Source organism: Sarcophilus harrisii, chromosome 5 (genome assembly GCF_902635505.1).
Source record: "Sarcophilus harrisii chromosome 5, mSarHar1.11, whole genome shotgun sequence".
NCBI lineage: Eukaryota > Metazoa > Chordata > Mammalia > Dasyuromorphia > Dasyuridae > Sarcophilus > Sarcophilus harrisii.
In genome coordinates this window covers 227,368,751-227,386,164 of record NC_045430.1, presented here as the reverse complement: position 1 = coordinate 227,386,164, position 17,414 = coordinate 227,368,751, and the positions used below count along the sequence as shown (strand labels likewise).

At 35.2% G+C, this 17,414-nt stretch overlaps 1 protein-coding gene and 1 long non-coding RNA gene across 2 annotated transcripts in view; one reads left to right on the top strand and one right to left on the bottom strand.

The window, feature by feature from the left end:
* The window catches only part of LOC111721162 (phthiocerol/phenolphthiocerol synthesis polyketide synthase type I PpsD-like), a 31,744-nt gene extending 23,767 nt beyond the window's left edge, over nt 1–7,977 (bottom strand). The window contains exon 1 of the mRNA XM_023505067.2: nt 7,857–7,977. The gene's annotated coding sequence lies outside the window, so the exon portion shown is untranslated. The remainder of the gene's footprint in view (nt 1–7,856) is intronic.
* A 144-nt stretch (nt 7,978–8,121) lies between these two features.
* On the top strand, nt 8,122–17,112 carry LOC116419284. The gene is made up of 3 exons (XR_004229551.1): nt 8,122–8,878; nt 16,187–16,309; nt 17,045–17,112. It is a non-coding gene; the product is annotated as an uncharacterized LOC116419284 (long non-coding RNA).
* The last annotated feature ends 302 nt before the right edge of the window (nt 17,113–17,414 follow it).

Sequence of the window (17,414 nt, the reverse complement as noted above, 5' to 3'; positions counted from 1 at the left end):
CCAAATTTTTTCTCCTTCTATTTTCTCCCCCTCTCCAAGACATAGAAATGTATTCAAGATTAGCCAATTTGTTTTTCTGTTTCCATGCTCATCCGATAACCTAATCTGCAATTTTGCTTCCTGTCAGTCATTATACTAAAAAGAAATATTAATGCTAATTTTTTTGCCATTGTAATCTGATATTGTAAATAAATCATCTGTTTATGGACCTAAGTTCCTCCATGCTTATCTACATGAGCTCCTGGCCAAGAGGAAGACTGTGACTAAAAGGAACTTCAAACAGTGAACTAAATTGCCAGGGAAAGAATGTGCACATGCTAAGAAAGGAGTACACTTGAGTTAAATTAAAGCTAGATGCATTAGACTGCATGCATTAGTTGGAAACATTTCTTCTGCTGACAGAACTGTGAATTTACACTTTTCATGCTTTAATTTATTTTCTTTGTAGCACTTTTTGCTCGAATCTCTTCATCTTGTAAGACAAGATGAATTTAATTCCACAGGATAGGATTAAAGCTAATAGTTTACTCACTATCTCATCACATTCCAAAGTCTCAAGTGAATTGAAACATAAGGTATAATTTTCATTTAAACAATAAAACAACCTGAATTATAAATTAGAGTTTAGTTAACATCAACCCACAGAGTAGGGAATGAGGATCCTTGAAGACTTATGAACCCAGAACTATTGACCTCTTAAGAAAGTGCCCCCCAGTAGCCAGATAACCTTTTCAAAACACACACACACACACACACACACACACACACACACACACAGAGAGAGAGAGAGAGAGAGAGAGAGAGAGAGAGAGAGAGAGAGAGAGAGGAGAGAGGAGAGAGGAGAGACAGAGAGAGAGACAGAGACAGAGAATGAGATGGAACAAATATTCGAAATTGTTCAAAATACCTGAGTTTGGGCTATCCAAGTAAGATGATGGAGAGAAAGAGAAAGTTTGGAAAAGGTCCAGGCTTCTCATATAGCTTTCAGAAAATGACAAATAAAAATATTAAAGAAGAAAAAAGTGGCTCAAACCCCATGCAAAACTAATTCACAAAAATATAAAATGATCAAAGTGAAGAAAAATGCTGAAACAATTTTTTAAAATCATGTGTATGTGTTTGTGTGTGAAATAAACACAAACAAACTGAAGTTTTAGAAGCAAAATAGATGGAAAAGAAAAAAGTTCAAGTACATAAATAGCTTAAATAAATGAAAAATCAATACAACTAAGAAAATCACAAGATCAAATAAAAGTTTTGTGTGAAGAAAGCTATAAATGTCACAAAAGGAACTTAAAATTAAAAGATGCTAAAAAAGTTTTGGAAAAAGAATGAAGACTGATTAATATGGAGAATTTACTGAACAACCTGAAAGATCCTGTAGAATTTAGCTGTCAATGAAATCCCTACACACAAAAAAAGCAGAGTTACAATGAACACAGATCAACTGGAGAAAACCAAGATAAAACTACATACTCAGGAAGTTAATGGATTATCCAAGGAATCTGAAAACATGAAAAACCAATAGATGGATATAAAGGATAGGTCAAGAAAAAGCAATATGTTACTAGCATCTCAGAAAATTTAAATAAATAAAAGGATCTAAAGATGTCATTGCAAGAAACCATCCAAGAAACCTTAAAAGAATTAGTAAAAACCTGAAAAGATATACAAATAGAAAATAAATCCAAAGGCCTCCAGTAGGGAAGAAAACAAAACCTAACTTCTCTAGATATTATGAAGGCCAGTGTTTCAAAAAGTAATTAAAAAAAAAACTCTAGGGGGCAGTTAGATAGTGCAGGAGATAGAGCACCAACCCTGGAGTCAGAAGGACCTGAGTTCAAATCTGACCTCAGACACTTAATACTTACTAGCTGTGTGATCCTGGGGAAGTCACTTAACTCCAAGTGCCTCACAAAAAAATAAACAAAAAATAACTCCAAGCTGTCAGAAGAGAGAAATTATTTACTAAGGAAAATCATTCAGGATCATTGAGAATTTCTCAAGGAATGATCAGAAAAAATACAAATAACATACAAAGTGAAGAACCATAGGTTAAGGTACACAGGATCACCAGTCCAGTCTAATTTAATAGGCTTCATTCAAAAAAACCCAAAACAATAGACATCTGATAAACATTTAGACATTGTAAAAATTTGCCAAGATACAAAAGTGCTTCAAGAAAGCCTTGGGCCTATAGCAAAGCTTCTGAGCCAAAAATGATAAGTACTTAAAACAATTGACACTTTTTAAAGCAAAATAAGCCAATTGCCAACAAAATAACAATTAAATCACTAAATGTTTCAGAGAAGTAATGGTTTATTTTTGTGTGTGTGTGTATGCATATATGTGCAGTCAGATAGAGGGAAAGGGGAGAGAGAGAGAGAGAGAGAGAGAGAGAGAGAGAGAGAGAGAGAAAGAGAGAGATAGAGAGAGGAAGAGAAGACGAAGAAGAAGAAGCAGAAGAAGAAGCAGAAGAAGAAGCAGAAGCAGAAGAAGAAGCAGAAGAAGCAGAAGAAGAAGAAGAAGAAGAAGAAGAAGAAGAAGAAGAAGAAGAAGAAGAAGAGGAGGAGGAGGAGGAGGAGGAGGAGGAGGAGGAGGAGGAGGAGGAGGAGGAGGAGGAGGAGGAGGAGGAGGAGGAGGAGGAGGAGGAGGAGGAGGAGGAGGAGGGAGGGAAGGAGAGAGAGAGGGAAAGGAAGAAGGAGAGGGAGAAGGAGAGGGAAAAGAAGGAAGGGAGAGGGAGACAGAGCTCTGGTGTCCAGAGCTATAGGTAGTCTAGGGCAATCAATTAATCAATCAACAAACATTATTGAACAACTACTATATATAGGACACTTACTGGATATTAAGGATAAAAATATTAAGATTAAGCAATTTCTACTCACAAGAAAATTGCATTTTAATAGGTAAATTAATCAGGACATATAGACCACATGAATACAAAGTGAATAAATGCAAATATGTACCTCCCTGAAATGTACTTCACCTTTACCTTTGGCTATCTTTCTTTAATATACAGCCACAGTGAAATTTTCAGCATAAAGTCTTTCTTAACCTTCCAATTACTAGTACTCTTTTTCCTACTTCTATGACCTCCTTCTACATGCATATTAATTACTTTGAATCCATTTTCTCTACTTTTCTTCTGGACACACCTTTCTTTACAGGAGGAAAAGACAAAAATAACAGATGCAAGCTAGAATATGACAAATATGAAGGAGATTATGAAAGTTTTTGAAAACCAAACATAGTATTTTATTTTTGGTCCTGAAAATAACAGGGAACTACTGGCATTTTTGAATAAAGAAGTGATATGGTCAAATAGTCATTTTAGATAATCTGATTCTGTGTACTCAGATCATGGAACAATTTGAGTGGCTAAAAATTACAAAAAACATATTGTGTGAGTATAGTAGTTGCAACTCAATTTATGTCAACAAGATGTTTCCCCAAAATGGGGATTGGAGAAAACAAAAATGTTATCATTTTCAAGTGAAGTTTAACTGATGAAAATAGTCACTGCACTGAGGAGGTCAAAAGAACTCAGAAATCACATAAGCCAGCAATTTCGTTTCTGAATGCAGTTAGAAGGCAGTCAAGAACAACATATTGTTTAGAGTTCAGGCTAATTTATACAACATCATGCAACATTCACACAGCATTACAAAAAGTAGAAAACTATGATCAGTATTGATTCACAAAATGGTAAAAAGGAGTAAAAAAGAAAACAAGTTTCTAAGAATGAAGCATTTGATTTAGTTAAGCTGTGTCACCCAGAGAGTATTTGTAGGTGAATAAAAGAGGGAGACAAACAGAATGAAAATGAAACAGATTTATCTGTATTTTCATAGCATTTTTTTTCCCACCAGTGAATAGTGGAACCACCATATTTAGAATCTGCCCATAAAGTGCCATAGAATCTGGCACTTTAAAAAATCAAGTCAGGCAAAGTTCCTGAACTGATCAAATAAAATATATAAAAACCTATTATGTAGGTGACCCAATCAAAGCATAGTATTTTTACTTTTTTTGTTTGTTTGTTTGCTCTTTCTTCCTCATGAGTTTTTCCCTTTTGGTCTCATTTTCCTTGCCCAACATGACAATATGAAAATATGTTTAGAAGGATTGTACATATTTAATCTATATCAGATTGCTTGCTGTCATGGGGAGTGAGGGAGAAAAAAAATAGAACACAAAATCTTACAGAAATGAATGCTGAAAAATATCTTTATATACTTTTGGAAAAATAAAATACTATTAAAAAAAGAACTACTATCACAAAGTAGAAAAAAATTATTTGCTACTGTTCTTTTTTTTGAACTATTGTCTTGTGTATGTTTTCTGGATTTGTTATCTTTTATAAAATTTTACACAATAATCTATGTACTGGTATTAAGGATTTGTATTCCCTTGAAGTCTTAAACAGGATTATCTCTCTAGTCAATTACCTTCACTGGCTTTAAATTTATACTAAATAAAATTAAATATCCTGATCTTGTTATTTAAAGTCCATCCCAAATGGGATCCAGATCATCTGACTCAACTGTTTCTTACTACTCCCTTTCCAAAGCCTATGTTCTAACCAACCTAGATGTTTCTTTCTCACATTCTCATCCTTCCTTCTTCCATCTCTATGCCTTTGCTAATATTTGCAACATATACCATTCCAATTCTTTCCATCTTTTTTTCTTTCAGGGCCCAAATGAAGTTTTTCTTTTCACCATTCCCATCCTACCTACTGAATACGAATGATTCTTGATGATGATATAAAGCTACAAATCTTGGAAGAGTCCAAATTACCTTAAACCCAAATGATAATGGAAAGACATATGTTGAAACAAACTGTAGCATATTATCAATAATGACTTGTATGGTACAAGAAGTGTAAAAACCAGAGTAGGAGGTATATTGAGAATTACATTTATATTCTTGACATATTAAAATAATTAGATGGAGAGCCTCTGAAATACTAACTAGGTTCTTTAAGTAGAAACATTATATAAAATAAAGCAGAATTGATGGAAATAGTACCCACACTAGTAAAAAATTGGATTCATTAAATATAAGCCCTAATAGTTTAGGTTTTATCTTTTCTTAACTGTCAACAAGCATCATTTAGAACTCTTGGGATAAAATATATTCTTGTGATGCTTTGTCCTTTTGAAAATGTTCTTCCTTTTTATTTGTTTATGTGTTTCTACATATTTTGGTGCTATTGCATGTGATTGTTTAAAAGGTATTTCTAATTTGGAAGATTGAAGTATAGCTTCATGAGTGACTCAATTGTCTCTTTAACTGAAATTTATTATTAATGTTTTTACGACATTGATAATAATGAAGTTTGACTCCTGTAGTTTGTAGTCATGAAAACAACCTCAGACTGAGAGTTTGAACTAGGTTCTGGACCTGCTGCTAAGTAGTCATGTCAGAGACAAGTTTATTTCCTTTGGCCTCAGTCTATAACCTCTTTGGGTTGCATCAAAATATATTTATTATCTAGTCCTAGGAATGAAGAGGTCTCATAATATAGTAGAGAGTCTGCTTGACTTGGAGTTAGGGAGACCTGGGTTCAAATTCTGGCATATACTAATAGATGGTACCCTGATAAATCACTTAACTGCTTCCAGTAAATCTCTAGAACTTTGCTACTTGGAGGAGGGGATTATGGCAGCTGGCTTTCCCTATGCTGATGAAATAACAGATGATTTGTGTTTGTGTATTTACATGCTGCTAATCAATTTTGTCTTCTATATTTTTAGTCCTGTCTTGTCTTTTGAGTTTATATTTCCATATGGCTCTTAAACATTTATACTTATCGATGGGGCATGTAGCTGATAATAGTGGATAGAATGTTACACCTGGAATTAGGAAGATTTAAATTTAAATCTAGTCCTAGACATTTACTAGTTGTGTAACCCTGCTACAGTGTGTTTCAACTCACCATATGTCCCTAGAATAGTTACATATACTTTCCTTTAAGATGTTTAAAATCTATTACTTTATCTCCATTCTATCTACCTTCAAAGTATCTATTTTTAAAATCATATCACACCTAGTCAAATAATCTTTCAATTATTCTTCCTAAATTCAATCTCTCCTCTGATCCATCCTGAATACTGCTAATTATTCAGTTGGGTATAGAAATTTATTGAACTCTATAAAGAAGTAGGAAGAGAAAGAGGAAGGAAATGGGAGGGCAGGATAGAAGGCAGGCCAGAAACACTAGGAAAAAAGATAAGAGATGGGGGAAGAAGTGATAGAAGATAAGGCAGTGGGTGGGGTAGCAAAAAAACCACTACTAAGAGAAGAATGAAGGGTGAGGGGTGATAAGGTAGTGGGCAGGGTAGTAAAAAAAAACACTTCTAAGGACAAGATGGAAAGAGAGAACAAAAGTATATACAGGGGAGAAAATAGGATGGGAAATATGGAGCTGGTAATTATTCCTGTGAATGTGAATGGAATGAATTCTTCCATGAAATGGAAGTGAATAGCAGAATGAATTAAAAACCAGAATCCTACAATATATTGTTTTCAAGAAACACATTTGACACAGAAACATACACAAAGTAAAGGTAAAAGGCTGGAACACAATTTATTGTGCTTCAGCTGAAGTAAAAAGAACCAGAACAGATTAAAAGAGATAAGGAAGGAAAATACATCTTGATAAAGGGTATTGTAAACAGTGAAGAAGCAACAATACTAAATGTATATGCACTAAGTGGTAGAGCTGCCAAATTTCTAGAGAAGATTTTAAGCCGGGTACAGGAAGAATAGACAGCAAAATTATACTAGTGGAGGACCTCAACCTTAACCACAAAAGAAAAAAAAAACTAGAGAGATTAATAGAAACCTAGAAAACGTAGATATGATAAACCTCTGGAGAATATTGAATAGGGACAGAAAGGAATATATTTTTCTCATCTGTACATAGCACCTACACAAAAATTGACCATATATTAGGGCATTAAAAACCTCACAGTGAAATGCAGAAAGGCAGAAATAGTAAATGCTTCCTTTTCAGATGAAAATGCAATACAAATTATATTCAATAAAGGGGCGAGGAAAGATAGACTAAAAACTAAAAAGAAATTAAATAATCTAATTCTAAAAAATGAGTAGGTCAAATAACAAATCACAGAAACAATCCGTAATTTCATCCAAGAGAATGACAACAATGAGACAATATACCAAAATCTATGGGATGCAGCCAAAGTAGTTCTTAGGGGAAATTTTATATCTCTAAATAAATACATGAATAAAAAAGGTAGAAAGAGAAGATCAATGAATTGGGCATGCAATTTAAAAAGCTAGGAAAAGAACAAATTAAAAAAATAATTTAATACCAAATTAGAAATTATGAAACTCAAAGGGGAGTTTAATAAAAATTGAAACTAAGAAAGCTAATGAACTAATAAATAAAACATGAAAAAAATCAACAAAATAGATAAACCTCTGGTTAATTTGATTAGAAAAAAGAAAGTAAAAAACCCAAATCACCAGCATCAATCTCTCCTTTGATCCATCCTGAATACTGTTACCAGACTAATTGTTCCTTAAATATCCCTTTCATCATGTCATTTGCTAAAAATTTTTATTTTCCTACTTCATCAAATTTAAACCCTTACTGGTTTTTACATCCCTCAATAATCTGGCACCATTTTATAATACTCAACTTTATTCCCATTACTACCTTGTGCATACCTTCCACTTTAGTCAGTCTCACCATTTTATACACACACACACCCACACACACACACACTCCCATCTCTGTACCTTCCATCATCACATCCTGTTTCCTTTGTCCTATATCCCTATTCCCCCTCAAGAATGCTCTTGCTTCTTTGAAGAACCCTTACCTTTCCACATCCTATTCATCCTTCAGGACCCAGTTCAAATCCTACTTCTTCCATACAATCTTCTCCAACTGCAACAGCCCACATAAAGCTCTTCTGTCTCAGAAAATCCTTTATCACTTACAGTCTGTACCACACAGTTTAATACACAATTATGTGCAGTCTTGTATGGTTCTATAATTGTTTCATCATAATATGGCCCTAACTAGATTCTAAACCTATAGAAAGCAGTTACTATCTTTTGCACTTCTTTTGTATTCCCAAAACACTTAGCACAATATGACACACATTTTGGCTTCTCTTCAAATATGGGCTAATTTATACATTAATTTAATAATTTTGCTATTCATGTATTTTTGTTGAGAGATTTGAGTGACAAAAAAGTTGGGGTGATTAATTTATTGATGCTCATTACCATTATCAAAATGCTAGTAAGGTGAATTTCAACCAAGGTCTCATCATAGCATAGAAATAACCTTGGATTCTCAATGACTATGCCAGTAGAATACAATTATGAAGGGTTCTACTAAGATGGGAAAAGTTTGGATAGAATCACAATGATTAATTTGATGCCCATAGCAACCAGTATAAACATGCCTTTATATCAATTTTGTACTTTATAATGTGAAAATGTTAAGAAGAATTAATACAAATTCAATTGAATGAAAGAAGGAATTATTCTAGCAACTCACAGTGAATCATTAGATTCCTATTTTAATTAATTATTTTTTAATAACTAGGTACTAAACAGTTATTTGCACCTTCTAAAGTAGTATACCTGTACATTTTTATATAAACTTCACCACCCCAGATTCAGATTATATGTCCATGTTGAAAATATATTCATTTGATCTGAAGATCTGTGAAACTCATAATGAAATCCAGAGAAAGTAACTCATTATCAAAAAATTTTTTTTTCCAGACTCAATATGTTATGAAGGCAATCTACTATAGCGTGGATGAGTTTTGATCCGCACTGGTTGCAGATGGACACATCTGAATTCACAAGGAGGCAATGGGAGATGGTAAAAAGAATGCTACATTTGGAGTCAGAGAATTTGGATTCTAATCCTTCTTCTGCTACATTCTAGCAGTGGGAAGTTGAGCAAGTCACTTAATTTTCACTGGTATTAGTTTCTTCATTTGTAGGAGGATGGACAATAGAGAATTTGTTTTCTCTTCTAGTCCTGTCTAGTTCCTTGATTTCAAAAACTAAGTAAAAGAAGGAAATGGTTGATGCTATATGATAGATGTTCATTCTTATTCATTAGGATAGAACAAGGGTTATGGAAGCTAATAGGGTGTAGGGTTGTGCTACACACTTTAAACCTTGTCTGAACAGGGAACTATGAATGCATGTGGGTTTTCTCTCATCTAGAGAGCTCAAAGACAATTCCAGAGCTGCTCATTTTAATTTGTAGCATCTTAAAGGTTCTAACTAGAAACATGAAATAGAGATGTCTATTTTAGTTAAGAGAATATTATATTTGTGTTTTTAAACTCTTCAAATGGTTTAGAATATTCATAATAAATTGGCTTTATATATGACTAAGAAACTGTTTACTTATATTTTGTTTTTTAAATAGTGATACAATAAAAATAGCCCAAAAACTTAAAAAATTACATTGGATGCTCCTTTTGGACTTTTAGAAATTGAACTGGTGAGGATAGGAGACCATATTATGCCATCCTTAATTCTTCTTTCCCCTCACTACTATCTTCATGACAAAATGAACACATAGTGTTGTTTTCCAAAATAAGCTCTTACCTCTTCCTGAAGATATGATTCCCTCTGGGCAAGGGATTCCTAACCAGTTTTTTTTTAATGTCATGGACTTTTTTTTTTTTCCTATCAGGAGAGGTCCATGAACTCTACCTTAGAATAATGTTTTTAAATGCATAAAGTAAAATACATAATGTTACTAAGGAAATCAATTATATTAAAATAAAGATGTACTTTTTTTCCTAATAAAATTCAGAGACCCCTTGAAATTTGCCCACAGAGTAGACCCCAGGTTAAGAATCCCCTATTACTTCTCTAGATGGTGCAGCAGCTAAGAGTGTTGCAATTGGAGTCAGGAAGAACTGAATTTGAATCCTCCTTCAGGTTCATTCTAGCTATGTGACCCTGAGCAACCATTTAACCTCTTGTCTACCTTACTTTCCTCATCTGTAAAATAATAATAATAATAACTCTTATTTCATAGGATTTTTGTGACAGTCAAATGAGGTAACAATATGTAGAAAGTTTTGAAAAACTTAAAGCATGGTATAAATTTTATATATATAAAATGGTATAAATCCTCCTTTTTCTCCTTCACCTCCTCTTCCTTCTTCCCCACTTATTAGTAGGGGCATTTTGTTCCATATTGTCATATTCAGTCTCTCCTATCCCTGTCACTCAGCATCTTCTCTTTTGAGTTTACTCTATTTAAATTTATTGCTTAATTTAGATCCAAGCTATGGTTTCTACTGACTCCCAGGTCATTTTTTCTTCTTCAAAGAATTCAGTACACAGCTAAGTCTTTCTTCCCCAACTCTTGTCCTCATACCAGGGGACTTCAACATACATATCAATGTTCTCTCACATACCCTAATTTACCAGTTAATCTTCTCAATTCCCATAATGTTCCATCATTCTATCTGATATATGCAGAGTCATTTCCTTGATTTTGTTATTACCCACAAGGGTTCTACTTCCATTTTTGTGAACTTTTGAAGTTCTCTATCATTCCATCTTTCCCCATCTTTAAGATCCCAAACTTTATTGTTTCTTTCACACTATTTTCCTATACAAACCCTTCTTTTTCCTTATGTAGTCACTACCTTGCTCAAAGTTCTTTTTATCTCAGACATGGACTATTGCAGTAGCTTTCTAAATAGTCCTCTTGCTTCTAGTCTCTCAGACTTCAATTCATCCTCCATATGATTGCCAAAGTGATTTTCTGCAAACATATCTCTGCATATGTCACTCCCTTCTTTGATAAACTCCAACACCCTTGTAATAAGCTTCTCTTTATCTTTAGAAGCAAATAAGTAGGACTCTGCCATTTGAAGCTCTTTGTAGCTTGGACCCTTCCACTCTGCAAGACTGGCTTAATTACTTCTTACACGACACATCTCTCCCTTTGCACTGACTGTTCACTAAACTTGCTATGTTCTCCCTCTTCACCTTTACCTCTTAGAATCCCAGATTTCCTTCATGGCTCAATTCAAACATCACCTTTTGTATGAAGTCTTTCTTGTTTAACCCAAGTTTTAAAGCCGTCCTCTCTATGTTTAATTTCCACTTGCCTTACATGTATCTTGTATGTACCTATGTTTTTTAAACGTGCTGTCTCTGTATAATGTAAGCTTGAGAGCAGTCACCATCTTTGCCTAGCATATAGTTAAGTATTTAATAGACTTTGGGGGATTAGTTGATATCATCAGGATCATTCCCCCTTTTCAAAGACCTTCTGTGGCTCCCTATAGTTTCTAGAGTAAGAAACAGATACAACTTGACATTTAAAGATCTCTATTTACCTTTACAATCTTTCTTTACATCTCCCTATTTTACATACCCTAGGTTCCAGCCAAACTGTCTTGCTATCACTTTTCAGCACTTGAAATTCAATATCTTGCTTCTTTATAGTTACTCAAACTTTCTCCCATGCCTTGTATGTTCTTCTTCTCTACTTTTTAGGAATTTTATCTTCTTTTAGTGTTCACTGCAGGTGGGAACCTTATGTGCTCACCATCAAATTTAAGTGATTGTCTTGTATTTATTCCTCTGTATACATTTTAAATTCCCAGTTAAATATAGGTTCCTGGAAATCAAGGATGTTTAACCATTTGAATTACTATGGGCCTTGCCCACACTAGACAACGATGTTTACTAAATTGAATTAAATTAGTGTCTTTGACCGTAGTACCTCATGAAAATCATCTGTCTGATAGAGTATAGAAGACTTGTGATCTACACTGATGGAGACATTATGCACACCCACAAAAAAAGGCTAGTTAATTATCTCCCTTGAAAAGGTCCTTACCTTGTGCAATTATTCTTCTCTGTTGAGATGAGTTTTGGAGCATACCTCAGATTTCTTTTATATAGGTATGGGGGGAAAGGATTGCATAATCTTTCCAATCCTTCCAGGTGATTTGTAAAATGCTTAAAGGGTATTGAATAGGGTCCAGGAAAAAAAATTCTACTTAATTAATTCATTATTGAAAATAATCAGTTTGAATAGCATCTGAGAAACACACCCAGATTCTGACTCATATAAGAATAAACATTTCTTACAGAGAATGAATATTTTTTAAAAATCACCTGATAAAATCTAAAAGAAGAGAAATACCAAAGCCATGATAATGAGGCCAGTAATGAGGAGGCTTTAAAGTTATTCAGGCAGAGTTTCTGAATTTCTTCTTAGAGAACACCCTTTAATCAGAGCTGGTAGTGAGGTAAATGGTATCTGTTGAAGGGTTGGTTCCACCGTCTGTTTCTTCCATCTCTCAGTTCTATAATTCTCTCATCCTCAAAGATCTTACCCATGGCACTTTGCTTGAATAGGGCCTATTTCCTTACCAAAAAAAAAATGGAAGAATTTTCTTTAGGAGGATCACTTTCTCTCATGGGCATACATTTGTTCATTATAAAATTTAATCATCACTGAAAACTACTAGGAATCGAATCTGGAGGGAATGAGACAAAAGGATGTGGGGTTGGGAGTAGAATGCCATAGCAATGGTGAGTCCTAGGTAAACTGAGAACCTTTTTTATGAGGTTCCAATAAGGATTCCAGATTTATTTGGAATGGCCCAGGAGCACTAGGAAAGTTAGAATCAGCCTGAGGATACTGTGCCAGAGAAGTTGTGGAGTTTCAGAAACCAAAATGGAGAAAAGACAGTGAAATGGGAGGATAAATAGGCAGTGATTTCATGGAGTGACAAAGTATGAGTACAACTCGAGTCCACAAGTATTTGTCAAGTCCCTGTTATGTACCAGGGATGGAGTGCTGGGGATGTAAAGAAAGACAATACACAATCCCTACTCTCAAGAGACTCACAAACATGCAAACAATGATGTACAAGCAGGATATTTATTACACAGTAAATTGGAGATCATTTCAAAGGGAAGACACTAAGATTAAGGATGACTGGGAAGGGCTTCTTGTATAAGGTGGGACTTGAGCTGAGACTTGAAGAAAGTCAAGGATGCTGGAGGCAAAGATGAGTATGGAGAGTATATAGGCAGGGGGAAGAATGAGAGATAATTCATTGAATTGGGAGATGGAGATTCATGTGGGAAGAAAATCATGAAGACGTGTCACTGGATCACAGAGTATATGGAAGAGAATAAGAAGATTGAAAAAGGGTGCAGTCCTAAAGGCTTTAAAAGTCCAAAATGAGGGGCAGCTGGGTGGAAGTAGATGGAATGTGGGCACTTGGTCAGGGGGACTGAGTTCAAATCCAGCCTCAGATTTTTGACACATACTAGCTGTGTGGCAAGTTACTTTACCTCATTTGCCTCATCAAAAAAAAAAAAAAAAAAAAAAAAAAAAAAAAAGATGATATATTTCATTCTGGAGATAACAGGGAATCACTGAAATTTATTGAATATAGTAGTGCTTTGGTCAGACTTACATATGGTCAGACTCACATGCTTGGAAGATAAGTTCGAGAGCTGAGTGGAGAATGGACTAGGGTGGGAAGAGACTTGAGACAGGAAGATTAACCAGAAGCCTATTGCAATAGTCCAAGTGTGAGGAGATGAGAAGCTGTGGCAAGATTGTTGAAGTATTAGGGGAGAGAAAAAGAAGTATATGAAAGATGTACTGGAGGAAGAAATGACAATAGTTGGCAACTGATTAGATATAGGTTGCAGATTTAGAGAAAATGAAGAGTTGAGCATGATTCTAAAGTTGTGAACTTTGGTGACTAGGAGAATGGTGGTAGGAAGAAGGAAGGTCTCAAGGGGAAATATAAGCCCAGTTTTTGATATGCTGAGTCTAAGATATCTATGGGTATCTAGTTAGAATTGTTTAGTGGGTAGTTTGGAAATGTGAACGTGAAGAAAGATGACTATGGGAGCTGATGAGATCACCAAGCAACATGATGTAGAAGGAGAAAAGAAGGCCAGAGGAAAGCGAAGGTGCACTTACAGTTAGTAGGTGTGATCTCATGAAGATCCAGCAAAAGAAACTGAGAAGGACTAGTCAAATAGCAGGGAAACCAAGAGAAAGTTGTGTCATGAAATCCCAGAGACAATAGACCATCAACTATCAACAGATCAAGAGAGCAAAATACAGAAAGGTCAAGAAAGATAGACTGAGAAAGAAAAGCTATTAGATTTAGTGATTAAGAGTGACTTTGGTGACTTTGCAGAGATTTCAGTTGAGTGAAGCTTTCCTGTGGAGGATTTAGAGTCAAATGAGAGGAGAGTAAGTGGAGACTCCTATTGTAGATGACTTCACAAGGAGTGTAGTCAACAAGGGGAGGAGAGATATAGAAGAATAACTAGCAGGGGCAGATGGATCAAGTGAGGGGGAGATGTGGAATATATGTAAGAAATACAGAAGAAACCAACCAGAAGACAAGGAAAAAGTAAAGTGGGTATAGAGGGAGCAATTGGGAATAGTGCCCAAAAGGCTATAAAATTGTGCATACCTTTGCACAGAAATACCATTATTAGGTGTGTATCCCAAAGAGATTTTTTAAAAAAAGAGTTAAGGATCCATTTGTAAAAATAATTTATAGCATCTCTTTTAGTGGTAACAAAGAGTTGGACATTGGACACTGAGGGATATCCATCAATTGGAAAATGGCTGTATAAATTGAACTATACAATTGTAATGGAATACTATTATGCTATAAGAAATGATGAGTAGATGGATTTCAGAAAAATCTGGACTTACATGAACTGATGCAAAGTGTAGGGAATAGAACCAGGAGAACATTATACACAATGGCAGCAGTATTGTACAATGATCAACCATAAATGACAGCCATTCTCAGCAATGTAATGATTCACTACAATTCCAAAGAACTCATGATAAAAAATACTATCTAGAAAAAGAACTGATGGAGTTTAAGGCTAGATTGAAGCATATGGGTTTTCATTTTATTTTTTCATGGTCTTTTGTTTATATTTTCTTTTACAACTTGACTAATATAGAAATATGTTTTGCATGATTGCATGTGTTTACCCTGTATCAAACTGCTTTCCATGTCAGAGAGAGGGGAGGGTAAGGGAAAGAAAGAATTCAGAATACAAAATTTTTAAAAAATATTAAAAATGGTTTTTATTTGTAATTGGGAAAATAACAAAGAAAAAAAAAGAGAAAATTCACTATTTCAAAAGGCAGATCAGTCAATTTTGGACAGTTCTACTTGTTGCAAACTTCTTTCTTGATAATGAGCTCAAACTTGTTTTCTCCAAAATTTCTAATTCTGCCTTGTAGAAGGAATCAGAGGATCTGGGTTCAAATTTGGGTTATATAATTTACTATCTGTATAACTTTGGGCAAATCGTTTAACTTTCTGGGTCTGTTTCCTCATCAGTGAAATGAGGGAAGTTAGAATGAATGACACCTAAGGCTTCTTGCAATTCAAAATCTATGATTCTATGGTCTTTCATGTTACAGGCCTTTAAATATTTGAAAAAACTTATTGTATCTTTTCTAAATCTTCTCTCCTCCATGCAAAACATTCCCAATTCCTTCAACAGTTTGCAATAACATGATTTTGAAACACCTTACCATCTTCATTTCCTCCCTCTGGAAGCACTCTCAGTTGTCAATGCTCCTCAACAAATATGGCTCGAGCCGGAACTGAATTTGCTCCTTCAGAAGTACCTTGACCAATGCAGAGTCCAAAGTTAGGGAGTAATCTATTTCCATATTCTGACCTCTTCTTCTAATGCACCTTAAAGTTTCATCAGATTTTTGGCAACCACTTTACATTGTTACCTTATCTCTAGCTTGCCTCACAAAAAGCTCCTGTCATTTTTTCCACGAACTTGACGATGTCAGGTCTTACTTATTGTCTACCATTGTATGAACTTAAATACAGGACTTTACATGTATTCCTGATGAGTTTATAAAGTGTTGAACTTTTGTCTAAACTTTGATTGCATCTCTCTATGAAGGGTGTGTCTATGGCCATTGGCATTTATTGTGACTGATACTTGATGATCGCATTAGGTTTTTCTTGGAAAAGATATTGGAGTGTCTTTTTCCACTCATTTTTACAGATGAGGAAACTGAGGGAAATAGGATTAAGTGATTTGCCCAAGGTCACACAGCTGTTAATCTAAAACTGGATTTGAACTCAGGTTTTTCTGATTCCAGGTCTGGCTCTTTAATCACCATGGCAACTAGCTACCCAATGAAGGAAGGTCCTAACGCTAAATATCCAAGGACTGATTTTCTTCTATCAAATGCCAGATCCTCAGTGAACACACATAACAAAAGGTAAGTAAACCCATTTTATCCAAGCTGATCACAAAAAGAAATCAAAGTATATACAGGAAAATATATATCAGACAATATGTAGGCTAAATGAACAATCCCATTAGAAGTGAAAACTCTCAGCTTGAAAGGGAGAGGGAGAGGGAAAGAGAGAGGGAGGAGAGGGAGAGAAGGAGAGAAAAAAAGGGAGAGGGAGAGGGAAAAAGAGAGAGAGAGAGGGAGAGGGAAAGACAGAGGAGAAACAGAGAGGAAGAGGAACAGGGACAGGAACAGGGAGAGGAAGAGGAAAAGGAAGAGAGAGAGGGAAAAGGAGAGGGAAAGGGAGAAGGAGAGACAGAGGGAGAAACAGAGAGGAAGAGGAACAGGGACAGGGAGAGGAAGAAGAAAAGGAAGAGGGAGAGGGAAAAGGAGAGGGAGAGGGAGAGGCAGATGGAAAGGGAGATGGAGATAGATGGAAGGAGAGGGACACAGACGGAGACAGAGAGAGACACACAGACAGAGACAGAGAGAGGTAGAGACAGACAGGAACAGAGAGAAGGGGAGAGAGGGGGGGGAGAGAGAGGAAAGGAAGGAGGGAGGATGGGGTAGAAGAATAAGGGGAGAAAGAGAGGGAGAGAGAATCCCAGATCTTATGCAAAGGAAAATCCCCCAGTGTCTAGTGTAGTAAACTGGATAGAGGGGCGTGACTGAGGCACTGACTCCTCTACACATCAGCTTCTTTCCATTCTCTCTTTTCAGGAACCTCTCCTAGAAGAGATTCTGGAAGTTTGTACCTTCTCTCTCAACACTGGAAGACAAAAGACCAGTATTCACTTCTCTTAAGTTCCCTACTACGGGTCATTGAATAATGAGAAGAACTTAATGCAAATAAGCTTTGAGATTCAGATTATATTCACATTATTGTAATAATAACAATAACAACAATAATAATGATAACACTAATAGTTTAGCATTTATATATTGCCTACTATGTGCTAGGTACTGTACTAAGCATTTTATAAAATTATCTCATTTTATCCCTACAATAATCCTGAGAGGGAGATGCTATTATTATCCTCATTTAATAATTGAGGAAACTGAGGCAAACAGAAATTAAGTGACTTGCCCA